The following is a 19856-nucleotide window of genomic DNA, read 5'->3' on the forward strand; positions in this document are numbered from 1 at the left end:
GAGAAATCGTACCCTTCTTGACATGGTGCGGTGTATGCTGAGTAACTCCACCTTACCAGATTTTCTGTGGGGTGAAGCCTTAAGAACTGCAGCTTACATTTTGAATCAGGTACCTAGTAAGTCGGTGCCCAAAACTCCTTATGAGTTGTGGTCAGGGAAGAGACCGAGTCTTCGTCATTTCCATGTCTGGGGATGCAGAGCAGAAGTGAGGCCCTATAATCCATAATCGAGGAAACTTGATCCGAAAACCATTAGTGGTCATTTTATTGGCTATTGTATAGGCTCAAGGGGTTCTAGATTTTATTGTCCTTCCCACACTACTAGAATCATTGAGTCTGATCGTGCCATTTATTTTGAGGATGATCACAATAGTGTGAGTTTTGAGCCTCGCAGTCTTACATTAAGAGAAGAACGTGTGGTTTTGCCTATTCCATCTTTTCCGACTTCTGCAACGGGATTACCGCATATTGATGATTCTTCTGTTGATCCTGAACTTCATCATGATATGGAGCCTATGATTATAGAGGATGATGGTACTGATGTGCCATTGAGGAGATCAGAGAGGATCAGGAGACCTGCAATTTCTGATGATTATGTTGTTTACTTGCAGGAGCATGATTTTGATGCTGACTCTTCATATGATCCTATTACCTTTCAAGAGGCCATCAGTTGTTCAGAATCCTTATCTTGGCTACATGCGATGCATGATGAGATGGCTGTTGTGCAAATTTTAATGTACTCGCAAGCGCACGAATCTATTGTAGTATAGATCTATGGTGACGAGTGTCGATCCCACGAGGAGGTGGATTTTAATTGTGTAGAATTAATTTTGTAAATGGGTGATTGGATTTATGGTGGAAATGATTTGGAATATGCTAAAACTTAAATTAAAATGGCGAGAATAAATTCTAAAACTGGAATTGAAATGGCGAGAATGAATTGAAGAGAATTCTATTGAAATGACGTACTTGGGTATCTGGATCCGTATCAACATGCATCATGGGCTAAATAATCCGTATTAATGCCAATTAAATCATGAGGGGGGAATCCACACCTCATGAACCACGCTCTAATCAATATGGTGCTAAGGGCTTATCGTGCCAAATAATAATAACCTTATACTAGAGAGCCGGTGTAACCAAGGCGGTATCTAGACAAGACTATTATTATTTGTCGACGAGAAGTCAAAACATCCACAAAAATTAGAGGGGAAGAGAAAATAAATTTACCAAATTAAGCCCATGACACATGTTGAGACTTCACCTTCAACCCAAGCTTGAAAGAAAATTAGCCACTCATAATTGAACTAGGGGCAAAATGGAAATTTATTAAAATACGAAGAAAATACAAGATGGAGAAGGAATTACAGAAAATGGATCCCAAAAATGGATTCAGAGATATCAAATTAGGGGGGGGAGGCCCCCTTTTTATAGATACATGGAGTAAATCATGGCCATCGGATTAAAAATAGTTTGGACGCTCAGGATTGCGCCACGTCATCAGTCAACAGTCCACGGTTTGACCACGCGGATGAACAGTAACACGGTTTGACCCGACTTTGAACAGTAACGCGGTTTGACCCGGATGAACAGTAACGCGGTTTGGTTGAAAATAATCCTGTGTGATGCATGCACCGTACGCGAGATTTTTCGTCCACTGATATGCTGCCACGTCACCATCAACAGTACATAAGAATTTTAGTCCAACAGGATCGTGACACCTCATCAGTCAATGCCACATCATCGGTCAATGCCACGTCATCATCCGTCTATGTGAACAGTGTCGTGAACAGTAACGTATACAGTACCGTACACGTGAATAGTACCGTACATGTGAATAGTGTCATTTTTCCTTTTATGCTCCTCCTAAGGTTTTCGACCGTCCTGAGTTCAAAAGTGATGTCCGTTTTGCCGTCTGATCTCTCCTTTATTGTGAAATGACTATAATGCCCCTAAAATACATAAAATACTTAATTAAAATAAAACACATGTAATTAAATCACAAGAAGGTTAAATATATAAAAGTAAGGGTTGTTAGTAAGACTTAAAATGTAAAATAACGGTTTTCTCCTTTATAAATATGCATTTTCTAATACTCAACACACCCCCCAACCAGCTTATTGCTAGTCCCTAGCAAATAAAGCGAAAACAAAATTCAAATTCAAAATAATTTTTTTTTTGTTTTAATAGAAACACTCGTATTTATTCCATCAGATTAATGATAACACTCAAATAAAAGTATAAGCATTATCTCTAGTCTAAAGCAACATCACACCCACATCAACCATCCACATGAATTAGCCCAGTAGACTTTGTTTTAGCTACTCTCAAGAATGACATGTCAAACCCCAAAATCTCACTGGAAGTAGTGACACTCTCACAAATAAATTAATCCCAATAAAAATAGTCACTCCAATGAATGGTAATTGAGAGAGAAAATAATAAAGAAGTGATATCACATGCTCTCACCAAGATGAAATAAATATGCCCTCAGCTTAGAAATAATACGATCTCAAGTCAAATAAAATGTTAGTCAACCCACTTTATTTATCTTTTTTTTTTTTTTAATTATGCATCACTACATCTTTTTAGCCCATATAACTAGCTTCTACTTCAAACTATAGTTCCCTAAAATCAAGAAGGACTTTTATTAGGATGAAACGTAGGCTAGGGACATGGCTAACAAAGAAGGAAAATAAGGAAAACAAAGTGTATGTTTGAGAAAAATGCAGAGAAATTTTTTTTTTTTTTTTGGAAGTTGCAAGGTGGATTTCACCTATTTTTATTCTTTTGAAACAACAACTTTTGTTTTTGTTTTTGTTTTTGTTTTTTTTTTGTTTTTTTTTGTTTTTTGGCATAACTTCACTGAACAACATAATTATTTACATTTTCTCAAACATAAATAGGTGATGGAACTTATAAGACATCGGGTAATACTCCAAATCGGAGTGGGTCAAGATGATAAGTTGACAAAGAAAATGTTTTTTTTTTTTTAAAGGCTCAAAAGGGTTAACTATGGATATTTAATAAAAGGGATGGCTAGAAAGGCTCAAACGGATCAAAGATGGCCTTTCCATCGTCTTTTAGGGCTCTGAATAACCTTCCATATCTACTAGTTAGATGGGCCTCCAAATGTAGCAACACACTCTTTTTTCTTTTTCTTTTTTCTTTTTTTTTTATTTTACAATTTTTTTTTTTTTTAGGGTTAACTCAAAAGTAATTTAGAGATCGTGTATAAAATAATAAACTGCTAAGCTGTATAAAGAGTGGGCAAAAGGGTTATTCTCCAAGAAAAATAATAGGCTCAAAAACTCACTTGGTACTTATTATGACATGTTCATTCCTTCAAGCAACTCATATATGTCTCCGACATCAACATGTAGAGTAGCAAACATAATGTAACATCACTTAAGACCAAAGATAATACAAATACTAAAATTTAAAATTAATCATGTCACCCAATGTTAAAACAAATCACACAAATTTTTTTTTTTTTTAAACAACATTCTACCCCCCAACCTATTCTAAACATGAAAGGAAAATATGCATGCAGAAATGTGAAAATGATGCATAAAAACTAATTAGAAAAGTTACACGTAAAATGATAGAAAACGAAAATGATTTTTTTTTTTTTTAAAGAAGATGCGTTTCTAGAGGAACTACACTCCATATTCAGCCATCTTCGACTCAAAAGTTGGAAAATGTATATTTATAGAGGAGAAATTAAAAAGAAGAAAAATAAACATAAACACATAATAAAGAAAAAGAAAATGTCTGAATTTTTTTTTTTTTTTATAAACGATGAAGATGCGTTTCTAGAGTCACTACACTCCATATTCAGCCATCTTCAACACAAAAAGTTAGCAACAGTTAGTTTCTACAACAAAAATTAGTAAAAACTTAACCAAAATTCTACAATTGTCGACTATTCCCTCCCCCCAACCAGAACGAAACATTGTCCTCAATGTTTGAAAGGAAAGAAGTAGAGTTTAGAAGACATCACCTGGGTGGTGCAACACAGAAGAAAATATTTATAGGCGGAGAGTTAAATCTAATTTGTACTTCTTACTGCTGCTACTGTTACCATCATTATTTGGACGCTCCAACACGAAGGTCCAGGGGTCTGGCTCCGGTCTATAAGCTTGTAACAGATCAAGTAGCTCGTTAGCAGTGTGAGCACAAATAAAAAGTTTTTTCACATTAGCGGGAATGAAATAGTTTTTTATTGCATGGTTAAGAAATGCGATAAAGCCATCATAAAAGTTATTGACATTTAACAAACCGATGGGTTTTTGGTGGATGTGCAGATGGGCCCAAGATGCTAGCGTGATAAGTGCCTCTAGTGTTGCAAGATCTCCTGGAAGGAAAATAAATGCATCAGCATGATTAAGCATTTCAGTTATTCTTTCTTGCATACCTGAGACGACTAACTCTTCTCCAGTTGATGAGTCAGACGAACTGCCCAATGGTTTTAGGACTCTTGGGATGATGCCTAACACTTGACTTCCTCTGATAAAAGCTGCTTCGGAGACCATTTTTGATAACCCTCGGTTACCTCCTCCATACACCAAATGTAAATTTCTCGCTGCTATGCTTCGACCAAGATCTATGGCTGCCTCAACGAACTCTTTATGTTTGCCATAGGTAAATCCAGAAAGCACACAAATGTTCTTGAATTGTCTATTGGGAGTAGCTGCCATTGGAATATTTCTCAAAAACAATTTGTGAGTGTTTGACAAAAGAAATCACATTTAAGAGTCTTGGTGATAGTGGGTCACAGCTGTGAATGAGGTAACATGTTAGTGTCAAATAACGCATGAAGCACATGGCTCGCGAGTCAAAAAGAAAACAGTAAAAAGGAAATAGCAAACAATAATAAAATTATTAAAGACAATAATGCAAACAATAAAACAACAGTGAAATGAAATAAAATAACAGTAAAGTAAAAGGATATTTACACGTAGTTGCGACTGTGGCTCACATCTTCCTCTGGTTTTACGTCCAGAAACGGCTTGAACGCCCTCTATGGGTCGAGGATAGGCTTCCCATCCAGTTTTCTTATAAACAGGCAAACAGGGTCGTTTATAGTCAGATTCCCGAGACTATATCGTGCATGCTCTTTCTGGAATAATGGCCATAACTGGAGAATCGCTCCTTGCACATATCCACTGGGATGCGTTTCAAGAGACAAAAGGATATCATCCAATGACTCCTTATTCAAGCCATCCCTAATGAATTGAATCTTATCTTCCCTGTTATCAGACATCATTCCTAAAGAACATGGGTTTTTATTGCAACTCATTCTGGCACACTTATGACAAGCAACAGAAATTCTTCGAGCTCGTCGTTTTCTTGCATAATTTCCTTTACCACAACCAGGCATGTATGCAATAAATTTTGGAGGTAACTCACCTGCCGATCGTACTTTAGCCTCGATTAACCAACGGATGTCAGCAGGTATGTTATTTCTCATGAGTAATCGCATGCGTTCGGACCGAGCTTTATAGATCGTAAGGAGGGCATTCTGAGGAAGTGAAGGGAATCGCTTGTGAAGCTTCGTTAGAATCTCGTTTCTGTCCATACCTTCGCCTCAGAATATCAGTTATTATAGGAAACTGAAGTAACCGACTTGATTGTCACGGAGTACCGTTATCCGCCACTTCACCGGGGTAACAAACTAAAGCACACAAACAGAAAAACAAATTAAAACACACAAAGAAAATTAAAATCGTCCTCTTATTGAATTTACCTCAAGCTCCAACTGGATGTCGTAAACACTTCTCTCAATGTCTCTGAGTTGGCTTTCTAAACCCTCAACATAGGCTACTAACTCTGGTGGTTGTAGAGCCCAAATGCGTTGTGTTTTACAAAATTGAATCTGCCTTTTGAGATGAGTTTTGACACGTTGAAGTGGTTTAAGAATGTTCAGGAGGAACGGCCTAAGTATGAGACTCATGATTAACAATGATAAGAGAAAACTTAATGGTAAAATAAACACACTTATGCAAAAACAATTTCAATTAGCAAAAGAATAATATAAAGAAAGAAAACAAAATCAAATCAACGAAAAGAAAGAAAAAAAAAATCAATTCAAATCTGGTGGGTCACTCAAATTTATTTCGGTGTCTTCTCCACGTGGTTGGTATTCTAGATATGGCTTTAATCTTTGACCATTAACTTTAAACGTGACACCGTTCTTTGGGTCCTTAATTTCAATTGCCCCATGTGGAAAAACAGTATGAACAATAAAGGGACCAGACCAACGAGAGCGTAACTTACCTGGGAATAGGTGCAAGCGAGAATTGAATAAAAGCACTTTCTGACCTGGAGTGAACGATTTTCTCATAATTTGCTTATCATGGAAGACTTTCATTCGTTGCTTGTAAATTTTGGCATTTTCGTATGCATCATTGCGAATTTCTTCAAGTTCTGCCAGCTGTAATCTTCTTTCTGAGCTGGCTTGCTGCATGTCAAAGTTGAATTTCTTGATGGCCCAATATGCACGATGCTCGAGTTCCACAGGTAGGTGGCAAGCTTTTCCATACACTAGCCTGTAGGGTGACATCCCAATTGGGGTCTTGAAAGCCGTTCTATATGCCCATAATGCATCATCAAGTCTTAATGACCAATCTTTTCTGTCTGGCCTCACCGTTTTTTCTAATATGTGCTTTATTTCTCGATTGGAGATCTCAACTTGGCCACTGGTTTGCGGATGATACGGGGTCGCCACTTTGTGTGTGATTGAATACTTTGTCAAAAGAGCCTTGAATGCTTTGTTACAAAAGTGGGCACCACCATCACTGATTATCGCTCGAGGGAATCCAAAGCGTGAAACAATGTTGCTTTTCAAAAATGCTATCACCACCTTGTGATCATTGGTCCTACATGGAATTGCTTCTACCCATTTTGATACGTAGTCAACAGCAACCAATATGTATTGATGGCCAAAAGAAGGGGGAAAGGGTCCCATGAAGTCGATACCCCATACGTCAAAAATCTCAACCACTAAAATTGGATTTAGTGGCATCATGTTCCTTCGTGTAATGCTTCCCATTCGTTGACACCTATCACATGAAGAACAGAAAGTGTAAGCGTCTCGAAATATAGATGGCCAATAGAAACCACATTGTAAAACTTTAGTCGCTGTCTTCTTAGCACTGAAATGGCCTCCACAAGCTTGTTCATGGCAGAATGAAAGGATATTCTGAATTTCACTTTCTGGGACACATCGTCTAACAATTTGATCCGCACAATACTTGAACAAATACGGGTCATCCCAAAAGAAATTCTTTATCTCTGCAAAGAATTTAGCCTTGTCTTGCTTGGTCCAATGCTCTGGAAGTTTACCTGTAACAAGATAATTAACTATATCAGCATACCAAGGTAATACTTCCACACTCATTAATTGTTCATCTGGAAATGACTCATTTAATGGTAATTGTTCTATAATTGTGTCAAAATGGAGACGAGAGAGGTGGTCCGCCACAACATTTTCTATCCCTTTTTTATCTTTGAATTCCAAGTCAAATTCCTGCAAAAGTAACACCCAACGAATTAGTCTGGCTTTTGCATCTTTCTTTGTGAGAAGATATTTAAGAGCAGCATGATCTGTGAATATAATTATTTTACAACCAATGAGATAAGATCGAAATTTTTCCAATGCAAACACTACTGCTAGCATTTCTTTTTCAGTAGTTGAATAGTTCAACTGTGCATCATTCAATGTCATACTAGCATAGTAAATAACATGAGGAATTCGATCAACTCTTTGTCCTAAAACTGCTCCTACTGCATAATCAGATGCATCACACATAAGCTCAAATGGTAAGCTCCAGTTTGGGGCCTGAATGATGGGTGATGATGTCAACAATTGCTTTAATTTTTCAAAAGCCATAAGACATGAATCATTAAAGATAAAAGGTACATCCTTAGCAAGTAAATTGCATAAGGGTCTAGAAACTTTGCTAAAATCTTTAATGAAACGTCTATAGAAACCAGCATGCCCAAGGAAAGATCTTACTTCTCTGACTGTTTTAGGTGGAGGGAGATTAGAAATGAGATCCACCTTGGCTTTGTCAACCTCAATACCTTTGCTCGAAATGATGTGACCGAGAACAATACCTTGTTTTACCATAAAATGGCACTTCTCCCAATTTAAGACTAAGCTCTTCTCGGTACATCTCTGCAGAACTAGCGTTAGATGATGTAAACATTGATCAAACGAGTCACCAAAGACAGAAAAGTCATCCATAAAGACTTCAAGGAATCGTTCAACCATATCAGAAAAAATGCTCAACATACATCGTTGAAATGTAGCAGGTGCATTACATAATCCAAATGGCATTCTCCTATATGCAAATGTGCCAAAAGGGCAAGTGAAAGTAGTTTTCTCTTGATCTTTTGGTGCTATGGGGATCTGATTATATCCTGAGTAGCCATCTAGAAAGCAATAAAATTCATGGCCTGCTAATCTATCAAGCATTTGATCAATAAATGGTAAAGGAAAATGGTCTTTACGTGTGACAGAATTCAATTTCCTATAATCGATGCATACACGCCACCCTGTAGTTACTCTAGTGGGTATCAATTCATTATCTGCATTCGTAACTACTGTGACTCCTGACTTTTTGGGGACAACTTGTACAGGACTGACCCATGAACTATCAGAAATTGGGTAAATGATACCTGCATCTAATAGCTTAAGGACTTCAATTCTAACAACTTCTTTCATATTAGGATTTAACCGACGTTGCATTTCCCTAGTAGATTTAGCATTTTCATCAAGGTGAATGTAATGCATGCAGTCTACTGGATTTATACCTTTGATGTCTGCTATGGTCCATCCTAATGCTCCTTTGTGCTCTTTTAAAACATCCAACAACTTACCTTTTTGTTCGTCATTGAGGGATGATGAGATGATTACCGGTAGAGTACTTTCTTCTCCCAAAAATGCATATTCCAATGTGTTGGGTAATGGTTTGAGCTCGAGTTTCGGTGGTGATTCTGATGATGGGATGAGTTTCTTCTCTGATGGTGCTAGTTGTTCAACTCTTGACTTCCATTTATTAGTGTCCATAGATGGTGCTGAGTCAAGCAGGGCGTTGACCTCATCAACCGATCTGTCAATATCAAAATCAAAACCAAAGTGAGTTAAACATGTTTGTAAAGGATCATCACTAAGGTTTGAAACAAAAGTATCATCAACTAATGCTTCAATTAAATCCACATCAACAATTCCATCATCTGCATTGTGAGGTTGTTTGGCAATGTTGAAGATGTTCAGTTCCATAGTCATGTTGCCGAAGGACAACTGCATATTTCCAGTCCTGCATTGAATGTGAGCATCCGCAGTTGCCAAGAAAGGTCGGCCTAGAATAATGGGGATGTGCTTCCTTGAATCCTGTATTGGTTGAGTGTCAATTACAATGAAATCAACAGGAAAATAAAACTTGTCTACCTGGATAAGCACGTCCTCCACAATACCACGAGGTATTTTCGTGGACCGATCTGCAAGCTGTAACACCACTGGAGTTGGGTGTAATTCTCCCAGTCCAAGTTTCACGAATACAGAGTAAGGCAAAAGATTTACACTAGCTCCTAAATCCAACAAAGCATTCTCAATTGTGTGGTTCCCTATACTACATGAGATAGTGGGGGAGCCAGGGTCTTTGCATTTTAAAGGAATTTTATGTTGGAGTATAGAACTAACGTTTTCTGTTAAAAATGCCTTCTTTTGAACATGCATATTTCTCTTTTTAGTACAAAGGTCTTTAAGAAACTTGGCATAAGATGGAACTTGTTTAATAGCATCAAGCAAAGGGATATTAACACTTACCTGTTTGAAGATTTCGAGAATCTCACCTGTGGATTTTCCCTTCTTTCCTTTCGCTAACCTTTGAGGAAATGGAGCTTTCGGAACGTATTCTCGTGGGTTGGTTTCTTCTTTCTCCTCCGGTGATGAGTCTTCAACATTCACAGGTACAATTTGATTTTCTTTTGTCACCAGCATCTCCACTTTGTTGTCGACTTCCTTTCCTTTTCGCAAGGTCATTACTGCTTTGACCTCTCCATGTTGCTGTGGTGAACTAGTACTCGCTTCATGCACTCCTTTAGGATTAGGCACTGGTTGACTTGGAAATTTTCCTTTCTCAACAGTCATTGCCAAGGTCTGAACTGAAGAAGCGAGTTGTCCCACCATCTTCTCGAGGCTTGAAACTGATTGGGCTTGTGAGTTGAAGCCCGCTCTCAACTCATTTCGTAGTCCATCAATGGTGCGGTTCTGTTGCTCAATCGTGGAGTGAGTAACATTCTTGAAATTTTGGAATGCATCCTCCCATGGTCTGGGTTGAGAGTAGTTCTGATTCTGATTGAATGGTCTAAATGGGGGCTGAGAGGCTTGAGGATTTTGTGGAATTGGTGGAGCTGGAGCTGTTGGTCCATTCTGTTGGAATCCTTGAGACCATGAAAAATTGGGGTGGTCTCTCCATCCAGGGTTATATGTGTTGGAGTATGGGTTGTAATTTGATGGCTTTCTCATTACACCTATGGCATTGGCTTGATCTGAGTATGAGTCATGGTCATGTGGCTCTGTTGATTTAGCAGTCGATAATGATGCTATTTGTCGAGAGAGACCTTCAATTATCGCTTTGACTTCTTTAATTTCTGAACTTGATTCGCCAATTTGAACCTCATTCACTCCTTTAATTCTTCTAGTAGTCCTGAGTGATCGACTCCGTTGTTGGGAATTATCTGCTTGTCGCTGGAAGAATTCCCAAATCTCTGATGCACTTTTTGACATTAGCTCTCCTCCACTCGTTGCCATTAGCCATTCTTGCACATTCGGCAATAATCCCTCCAAAAAGTATTGGCATTGGTGCCATTTCTCGTACCCATGATGTGGACACTTCAAGAGTAGCCCATTGAATCGCTCCCATGTTTCGAAAAATTGCTCGTCATCTTTCTGGGTAAACTCCGAGATTTCCCTGCGAATAGCATTGGTTTTATGCACTGGGAAATATTTATTTAAAAATTTTGTAACCATTTGTTCCCATGATGCAATGCTATTAGCAGGCAATGTATTAAGCCATGAACGAGCTCTATCTTTTAAAGAAAATGGGAATAGTCTAAGTTTAACATCATCATCTGAAAAATTCTCATATTTGAATGTTTGACAAATGGCATGAAAATCATTCAAATGATTATATGGATCCTCATTTTCTAGGCCATAAAATGTAGGGAGACAATTTAACACACTAGGTTTTAATTCAAAACTCCTAGCAGCTACATTTGGGTATCTTATGCATGACGTGCTCAAATTAGCTAAGGGACTAAAATAGTCCTTAAATGGCCTCTCCTGTGGTGCTTGTAAATCCATTTTATTTTTAACGTGTTTGTGTGTGCGAAGTGTTTTTTCTAATTCAAGGTCTATAGGTTCAAGATTAGGTAATAATGACCTACGACCATGCATGCAAAATAAATAAAATAAAAATAAAGATGCAAACAAAACAAAAATAAAGATGGGAACAAAACAAATAAAAATAAAGAAGAGGGAGAAATTACGATACTAACCTTATTGCGCTATTACAACCTTTCTATAAAAATACACAAAAATAAATACGTGAAAGAAATTAACTAAAAATTAAATTAATAAGATAAACAAAAAAAATTACAAAGAAAAATAAATGGAAAATTAAATTACAAAATTTTAAAGAAGAGAAAAAGAAAAGAAATACTAACCTTTAAATGTAGATTCACTTTTTTTTTTTAATAATAAAAAAAAATACAAGAAAACAAATAAAAGAAATTATTCACAAAAATTAATTCTATGAATTAAAATTACTTACCTCCCCGGCAACGGCGCCAAAAACTTGTTGTGCAAATTTTAATGTACTCGCAAGCGCACGAATCTATTGTAGTATAGATCTATGGTGACGAGTGTCGATCCCACGAGGAGGTGGATTTTAATTGTGTAGAATTAATTTTGTAAATGGGTGATTGGATTTATGGTGGAAATGATTTGGAATATGCTAAAACTTAAATTAAAATGGCGAGAATAAATTCTAAAACTGGAATTGAAATGGCGAGAATGAATTGAAGAGAATTCTATTGAAATGACGTACTTGGGTATCTGGATCCGTATCAACATGCATCATGGGCTAAATAATCCGTATTAATGCCAATTAAATCATGAGGGGGGAATCCACACCTCATGAACCACGCTCTAATCAATATGGTGCTAAGGGCTTATCGTGCCAAATAATAATAACCTTATACTAGAGAGCCGGTGTAACCAAGGCGGTATCTAGACAAGACTATTATTATTTGTCGACGAGAAGTCAAAACATCCACAAAAATTAGAGGGGAAGAGAAAATAAATTTACCAAATTAAGCCCATGACACATGTTGAGACTTCACCTTCAACCCAAGCTTGAAAGAAAATTAGCCACTCATAATTGAACTAGGGGCAAAATGGAAATTTATTAAAATACGAAGAAAATACAAGATGGAGAAGGAATTACAGAAAATGGATCCCAAAAATGGATTCAGAGATATCAAATTAGGGGGGGGAGGCCCCCTTTTTATAGATACATGGAGTAAATCATGGCCATCGGATTAAAAATAGTTTGGACGCTCAGGATTGCGCCACGTCATCAGTCAACAGTCCACGGTTTGACCACGCGGATGAACAGTAACACGGTTTGACCCGACTTTGAACAGTAACGCGGTTTGACCCGGATGAACAGTAACGCGGTTTGGTTGAAAATAATCCTGTGTGATGCATGCACCGTACGCGAGATTTTTCGTCCACTGATATGCTGCCACGTCACCATCAACAGTACATAAGAATTTTAGTCCAACAGGATCGTGACACCTCATCAGTCAATGCCACATCATCGGTCAATGCCACGTCATCATCCGTCTATGTGAACAGTGTCGTGAACAGTAACGTATACAGTACCGTACACGTGAATAGTACCGTACATGTGAATAGTGTCATTTTTCCTTTTATGCTCCTCCTAAGGTTTTCGACCGTCCTGAGTTCAAAAGTGATGTCCGTTTTGCCGTCTGATCTCTCCTTTATTGTGAAATGACTATAATGCCCCTAAAATACATAAAATACTTAATTAAAATAAAACACATGTAATTAAATCACAAGAAGGTTAAATATATAAAAGTAAGGGTTGTTAGTAAGACTTAAAATGTAAAATAACGGTTTTCTCCTTTATAAATATGCATTTTCTAATACTCAACAATGGCATCTATGTATCATAATGGGTTTTGGGATTTAGTTGAGTTACCAGATGGATGCAGGCCAATTGGTTGCAAATGAGTTTTCAAAACCAAGAGAGATGCCAGAGGTCAGGTAGAGAGGTACAAGGCCAGGCTTGTGGCTAAGGGTTTCAGTCAAAGGGAAGGCAGTGATTACACTGAAACCTACTCTCCTGTTTTTACCAAAGACTCTTTTCGTATTATCATGGCATTGGTAGTTCATTTCAATTTAAAATTGCATCAGATGGATGTGAAGACAACTTTTCTCAATGGGAGCTTGTCTGAAGATGTGTACATGGTGCAACCTGATGGTTTTGTTGAGACTGGTAGAGAAAACATGGTGTGTAAGCTTAAAAGGTCCATTTATGGACTTAAACAAGCATCCAGACAGTGGTATTTGAAATTTCACGATATTGTCACCTCTTATGGGTTCCAGGAGAATGCCGTTGATCAGTGTATATACTTGAGAGTCAGTGGGAGCAAGTATATCATTTTGGTGCTTTATGTGGATGATATCTTGCTCGCTACTAATGACACTAATTTGTTACTTGAGACAAAGCAAATGTTGTCATACAGCTTTGATATGAAGGATCTTGGTGAAGCCCATTATGTATTAGGGATAGAGATTCTTCGTGATAGATCTAGAGGAATTCTAGGATTGTCTCAAAAGACTTCCATTGATCGCATTTTGAAAAGGTTCAATTTGCAGTCTTGTGCTCCTGGGAAAGCTCCAATTTCGAAAGGTGACAAAATTTCCAAGTCTCAGTGTCCCGATAATGATGTAGACAAAGCTAGAATGCAAACAGTCCTGTATGCATCCGTTGTGGGTAGCTTGATGTATGCTCAAGTCTGTACTCGCCCTGATATTGCTTTTCCAATGGGAGTACTTGGAAGATACCTAAGCAATCCTGGATTTGAACACTGGAAGGCTGCAAAGAAAGTACTTAGATATTTGCAAGCCACTAAAGATTTTGTATTGACATATCAGCAATCTAACCATTTGAATATAGTTGGATATTCTGATGCTGATTTCGCAGGGTGCTTAGAAGACAAGAAATCCACATCAAGTTACATCTTTATGATGGCAGGAGGAGCTATATCATGGAAAAGTGTCAAGCAGACACTCATAGCTTCTTCAACAATGGAAGCAGAATATGTAGCCTGTTTTGAGGCTACGCGTCATGCTTTATGGATGCAGAATTTTATCACAGGGCTAGATTGTATATTGGCCGTTCCGAGGTCATTAAAGATATACTGTGATAATTCTGCGGCTATTTCTTTTTCTCACAACACAGGGAGTTCCTCACGTTCCAAGCACATTGATATTAAATATTTGTTTGTGAGAGAGAAAATTGCTCTATCTTGTGTATCAGTAGAGTATATCCCTACAGAACTCATGTTAGCCGATCCACTTACGAAAGCTTTAGCTCCAAAAGTATTTAGGGAGCATGTGACGCATATGGGATTATTTGAATCCACTTATATATGCTGAGTCAGTAGGAGTTCTGGTTTGTATTATGAGTTGCAACTTAAATGAGCTTATGTATTACTCATTTTGTTATCATGCATGCATATTGTTATGTGATATGGATATGCCATATATTGTGTACACATTTGGTTGCGTATGGCATTATGTATAGAATGAGGATACGATGGTCCGAGACATTTTGCTTAGTCTCAATATGGACATTAAAGACTGAAGCATTATGACTTAGCTTCAGTGTGCTTTCTGGAGACATTTTGATTCAGTCTCATTATGATCATAAGAAAGCACGAATTCCATGAGATATCTTGGTATTAGTCTCATTATGATGAAAATGGAAACTCGCTTCTCGAGACATTTTGCTAGACTCTCATTATGGTTATAACGAAGCGATGGTCTAGGAGACATATTATTTTCGTCTCATTTTGCTAGACATGTGGACTTTATGGAAATGAGCATGTTGATCACATTGTCATGTTATTTCCATAATTATACTTGTATACTACTACATAGTCACGTGTTTATAGGTGTCTTGTTATATGGAGCATCCTGTCGGTGCACATATGATTTGATATTTATAGCACATTTTAGACTTATTTATGTTTTGGGTGATTGCTTGTATTTGACCTTTTGTTATAGTCACATATTGATTAATTCGGTTGTTTTCAAAATATTATTTTATTTTAAATTTATCATTAGAGTGATTTCTATCGTCCAAGTGGGAGATTGTTAGATTTATTTCTCACATTATGTGGACTGACATAAATCATTCTAATTATTTTCTATATTTTACCGAATTAATACGTGACTAAAGTCAAATATTGTTGAGCAATTTTGACAGACTCATTTATTAAGTGATCAAATATGGTGTTAATGAGTCTAATTTTGACATACCCTGTACAGTAGTATATTATGGACAAGTATATCCTTAATTGTGTTATTTTAGCCTATAATGGGATGGGCAATTTTGTATAAACACATGAGGGGTCCCTGCGCTCAACTGCTGTATTTAAGTAACTTCAGCCCATTGGAAGTTAACTGTTGAAAAATCAGTGGCATGGGTGCAGTGCACCTCTCTCTCTCCCTCTCCCTCTCCCTCTCGTCTCCCGTGTGTGTATGTACAGTAAATTTTGAAGCAAGCCGATCCTTGAGCTGAAGCAAGGGAAACTGAATTTAGAAGCTAGATCAAGCTTGTAACAACTCGGTAAAGCTCCATAACAAGCTTCCAAGGTCGGATTCATGGGAGATCATGGTAAATTTCGAAATTACCTAAAATATGTGTTTACTTGGAAATGCATGATTAAGGGCATAAAGTTTGTTATTGTTTCAACAGTAGCTGCTTCAATGCTTGATTCAGGTAACTTTGTGTTGTACGACTCAGGCCCTCGGATTGTTTGGGCTAGTTTTGATCAACCAACAGACACCCTTTTGGTAGGCCAAAAGCTATCTCAAAATACTGCTCTCCGTTCGAGTACATCTTTAACGAATCAATCTGTTGGAAACTTTGAACTTTGGATGGAACCATGGGGAAGTCTCACTGCATTCCCAAAGAAAAGTATTCCAGTGACGAAATATGCTTATTGGTCGTCATTTACTGATTCAGCTACTGGACAAAATGTAACATTGAATTTAGGCGGAGACGGGCGTTTATATCTTGAAAATTCAACTGGGTATACTGTAAAGAATTTAACTGAAGGGGGTCTTTCAGTTAATAGGACAAATTTGTATCGAGCTACTCTTGATGTTGATGGCATTTTCAGGCTTTATCAGCATCAAGTTGGGACTAATGGTAGCTTGAGTTCCAAGATTGTTTGGGCGGCGATCAACGAAGAAGATCGTTGTCAAGTGAAAGGAACGTGTGGGTTGAATAGCTATTGCAGCCTTCGTGCTTCCGGAACTGCTTGCCTGTGTGCTCCTGGATTCATTTACAATGATCAGCAACGGCCCCAGGACGGCTGCAAGTTAAACTTTCCCACTGGAGATGATTGCCTTGAAGATCAGGGTAGCAACATTTACAACATTTCTCATCTAGAAAACATCTATTGGGAGCCTGATGAATATGAACTTATCAATCTTACACCTGATGAAGAAGCTTGTTCAAACGCATGTTTGGGTGATTGTAATTGTGTTGTGGCAAAGTACAAAGACCCAGTGTGCTGTAAACTCAAGCTTCCATTGAGATTTGGAATGAAAAATGACTCAAGCGGAATCAAATCTCTGGTCAAAGTTAGAATTGGCGGCTTTCCTAAAGCGAGGGATAGGATTGTCAACAAGAAAGTTGGCAAGGAATTTCTAGTAGTTGGTATTGTTCTAATTGCCTTTTCTTTGATTGTGTTAACGTTTGCTCTCTATATTCTTTGTGCTCATCACAAATGGAGCTACGGCATCATCCCATGGCTAGCAAGTCCCCCGGATGTAGTTCAAGAAATCAGTTTGAGGTCATTTAGCTATGAGCAGCTGGTTTCGGCTACCGAAAATTTCAAGGAAGAGATAGGCAGGGGAGGATCAGGGAGGGTCTTCAAGGGTTATATAAATGGTGGGAAAGAAATTGTGGTGAAGAAGCTGATAAAGTTGGTAGAAGAAGGAGAAATGGAGTTTCGAAACGAAATGAAGATAATCGGAAGAACCCATCACAAGAACTTGGTTCATTTGGTGGGTTTTGCAGTGAAGGATCAAACAGGCTTCTTGCATACGAGTTCATGAAAAATGGTTCTTTGGGAGATCTTCTTTTCAAATCCGAGGAACGTGTGAATTGGAGTGAAAGAAGAAGGATCGCGTTAGAGATTGCGAAAGGGCTACATTATTTACATGATGAATGCGACACCAGAATCATCCATTGTGACATCAAGCCGCAGAACATCTTGATGGATGAATCTCGGACGGCTAAGATATCAGATTTTGGACTTTCCAAGCTGTTGAAGCCTGATCAAACAAGAACATACACGATGGCAAGAGGGACAAGAGGCTATGCAGCTCCGGAATGGTACAACAACAACGCTCCAATCACTTCAAAAGCAGATGTGTATAGCTTTGGAGTTATGTTGCTTGAAATTATTTGTTGCAGAAAGAAGGTGGATGCTTCTCTGAGAGATGAGGAAGTCGTACTAGTTGATTGGGTTTATCAATGCTATAGAGCTGGTGAGCTTCAACTTTTGAAGAGTGAAGAATTAGATGCTAGCATGGAAGAATTTGAGAAAATGGTAAAGATTGGACTTTGGTGCGTGGAGCCTGAGTTGAGTTTAAGGCCTGCAATGAAACAAGTGATTTCGATGATGGAAGGAATTGTCGTTACTCCACCTCCCCTTTCATATTCTTTTGTTCGAGGCTAATTATATATTTGTGCATATAAATTAGATAATTAAGTAGCTTTTGATTATGTCCGTTAGGCAATCTATATATGTAACACATGTGCTTGAGATTAGCCACTAACCTGCATGCTTCATCAATTTCAGCTACCTACTTCACTTAAACTATAGTCCTGCTTGCTTCATCTATTTCACATGCCTGCTGCATTGTTTTAGCCACTATCCTGCATAATTTGATGATATTTAAAATGAAAAATTGAAAGCGAATATAGTTAAGAAATCGAATTGCAGTTTTAGGTAAACGATCTCTTGTTCCAGATCTACTAAAAAAAATACTCAATTGTGTAATGATGAGACTTGAAAAAAAAAAGAAGTACTTACCTAATATATGATCCTTTATCAATTTTAATAATACATATCAATTACATAATTCTAGCCCATTCCCCTATTTTAGTTAAATTTAATAAAAATAAATAATTTTTCTAAGAAACTAATTTTATCTCAATTGCATATTCTTTTAACGTTTATATTTATATAACATGCAAGAGGTTTAGAGTTGAACTTTGCCCGCATGGATAATTAAAGAGTTGATTTGCTAATGCTGTACCTAAAGAAATATATATTAATTACAATTTTAAATTTTAAAAATATTAATTGTAAATTTGTATTTCTTTATTATCACCTGAGTTATATCGAAATTGCTGTGGATGTCGAGTTTTTCATCTGTATCAAATCACCATTATCATTTTTATTTGTAAAGTGGTGCCATTTTGACCAAATGGACCCGGCAGATTGTGGTAATACCTAAAGTGCCCCTACGATGCTAGTGTATATTTAACGGTGTTTTCGGCGTGCTGGTAAATTGATACAAAATAAAAAAAACTACGGTGATTCAAGTTATCTTCAGAAATCTTTAATAACAAATTGAACTTTCAACGGTGATAAATTGATAGTGTAATGATATACTGAAAAAAGGGATTTCCCTTACTACTAATGTTATGAAATTACATTAATAGTGTAATGATATACTGAAAAAAAGGATCCAATTGTATAATGCTCATCCTGAACTATGCATTACATTACTCTTTTATTAGTTTTTTTTCCGGGTGATGTATTTAAGAGAAGAAGACAACATCACTCCTTTAGTTCGAAGAAATGGTCCTGGAGAGCATTTTTTATTAGAGAGCCCCTATGTTACAATTAATGTAACATACACACTCAACAACAACCACACAAATGATGGACCCACTCAATTTGTGTGGTTGTTGTTGAGTGTGTATGTTACATTAATTGTAACATAGCATTTGCCTTTTTATTATTATTATTTAGAAATAATCAAGCAGACCTCCTTTTTAAGATTCACAACTCCTTTTTAAGAAATAGGTAGATGCAGTTCTATGCTTAAAGCTCGGTGTAGCCTTGAAAAATTCCTCTTATACCCCTTTTTAAAAAAATTTACATAAGGTAATATAAGTTTTATTTTATTTTCAAGCATGTCCCAAATTCATTTTTTTAAACATTAGAGTTAGAGAATTAGGAAGAGTTTGTTTTTTTATTAAAAAATTATATAAACCTAAATTCATCTAAAATATAAATATCCTGAATGTTTGAATTTAAATAATATGTTTGTTTTTTATCTGAATCTCTGAAAATAAGTATTAAGTTGTTTGTTTTTTAACTTTAAAAACTAAAAACATATACTTTTACATTTATATTCTTATTAAATTTGAATGTCAAATAAAAAAAGATTATATATATATATATATATATATATATATATATATATATATATATATACCA

At 36.9% G+C, this 19856-nt stretch overlaps 1 non-coding gene and 1 pseudogene across 1 annotated transcript; both read left to right on the top strand.

The window, feature by feature from the left end:
* The first annotated feature begins 10885 nt into the window (after positions 1-10885).
* On the top strand, positions 10886-10989 carry LOC127899019 (small nucleolar RNA R71). The gene has a single exon (XR_008050786.1). It is a non-coding gene; the product is annotated as a small nucleolar RNA R71 (small nucleolar RNA).
* Positions 10990-15990: 5001 nt separating this feature from the next.
* LOC102629977 (G-type lectin S-receptor-like serine/threonine-protein kinase LECRK4) lies at positions 15991-18262 on the top strand (annotated as a pseudogene).
* Positions 18263-19856: the final 1594 nt, after the last annotated feature.

Source organism: Citrus sinensis, chromosome 7 (assembly GCF_022201045.2).
Source record: "Citrus sinensis cultivar Valencia sweet orange chromosome 7, DVS_A1.0, whole genome shotgun sequence".
Lineage (NCBI taxonomy): Eukaryota > Viridiplantae > Streptophyta > Magnoliopsida > Sapindales > Rutaceae > Citrus > Citrus sinensis.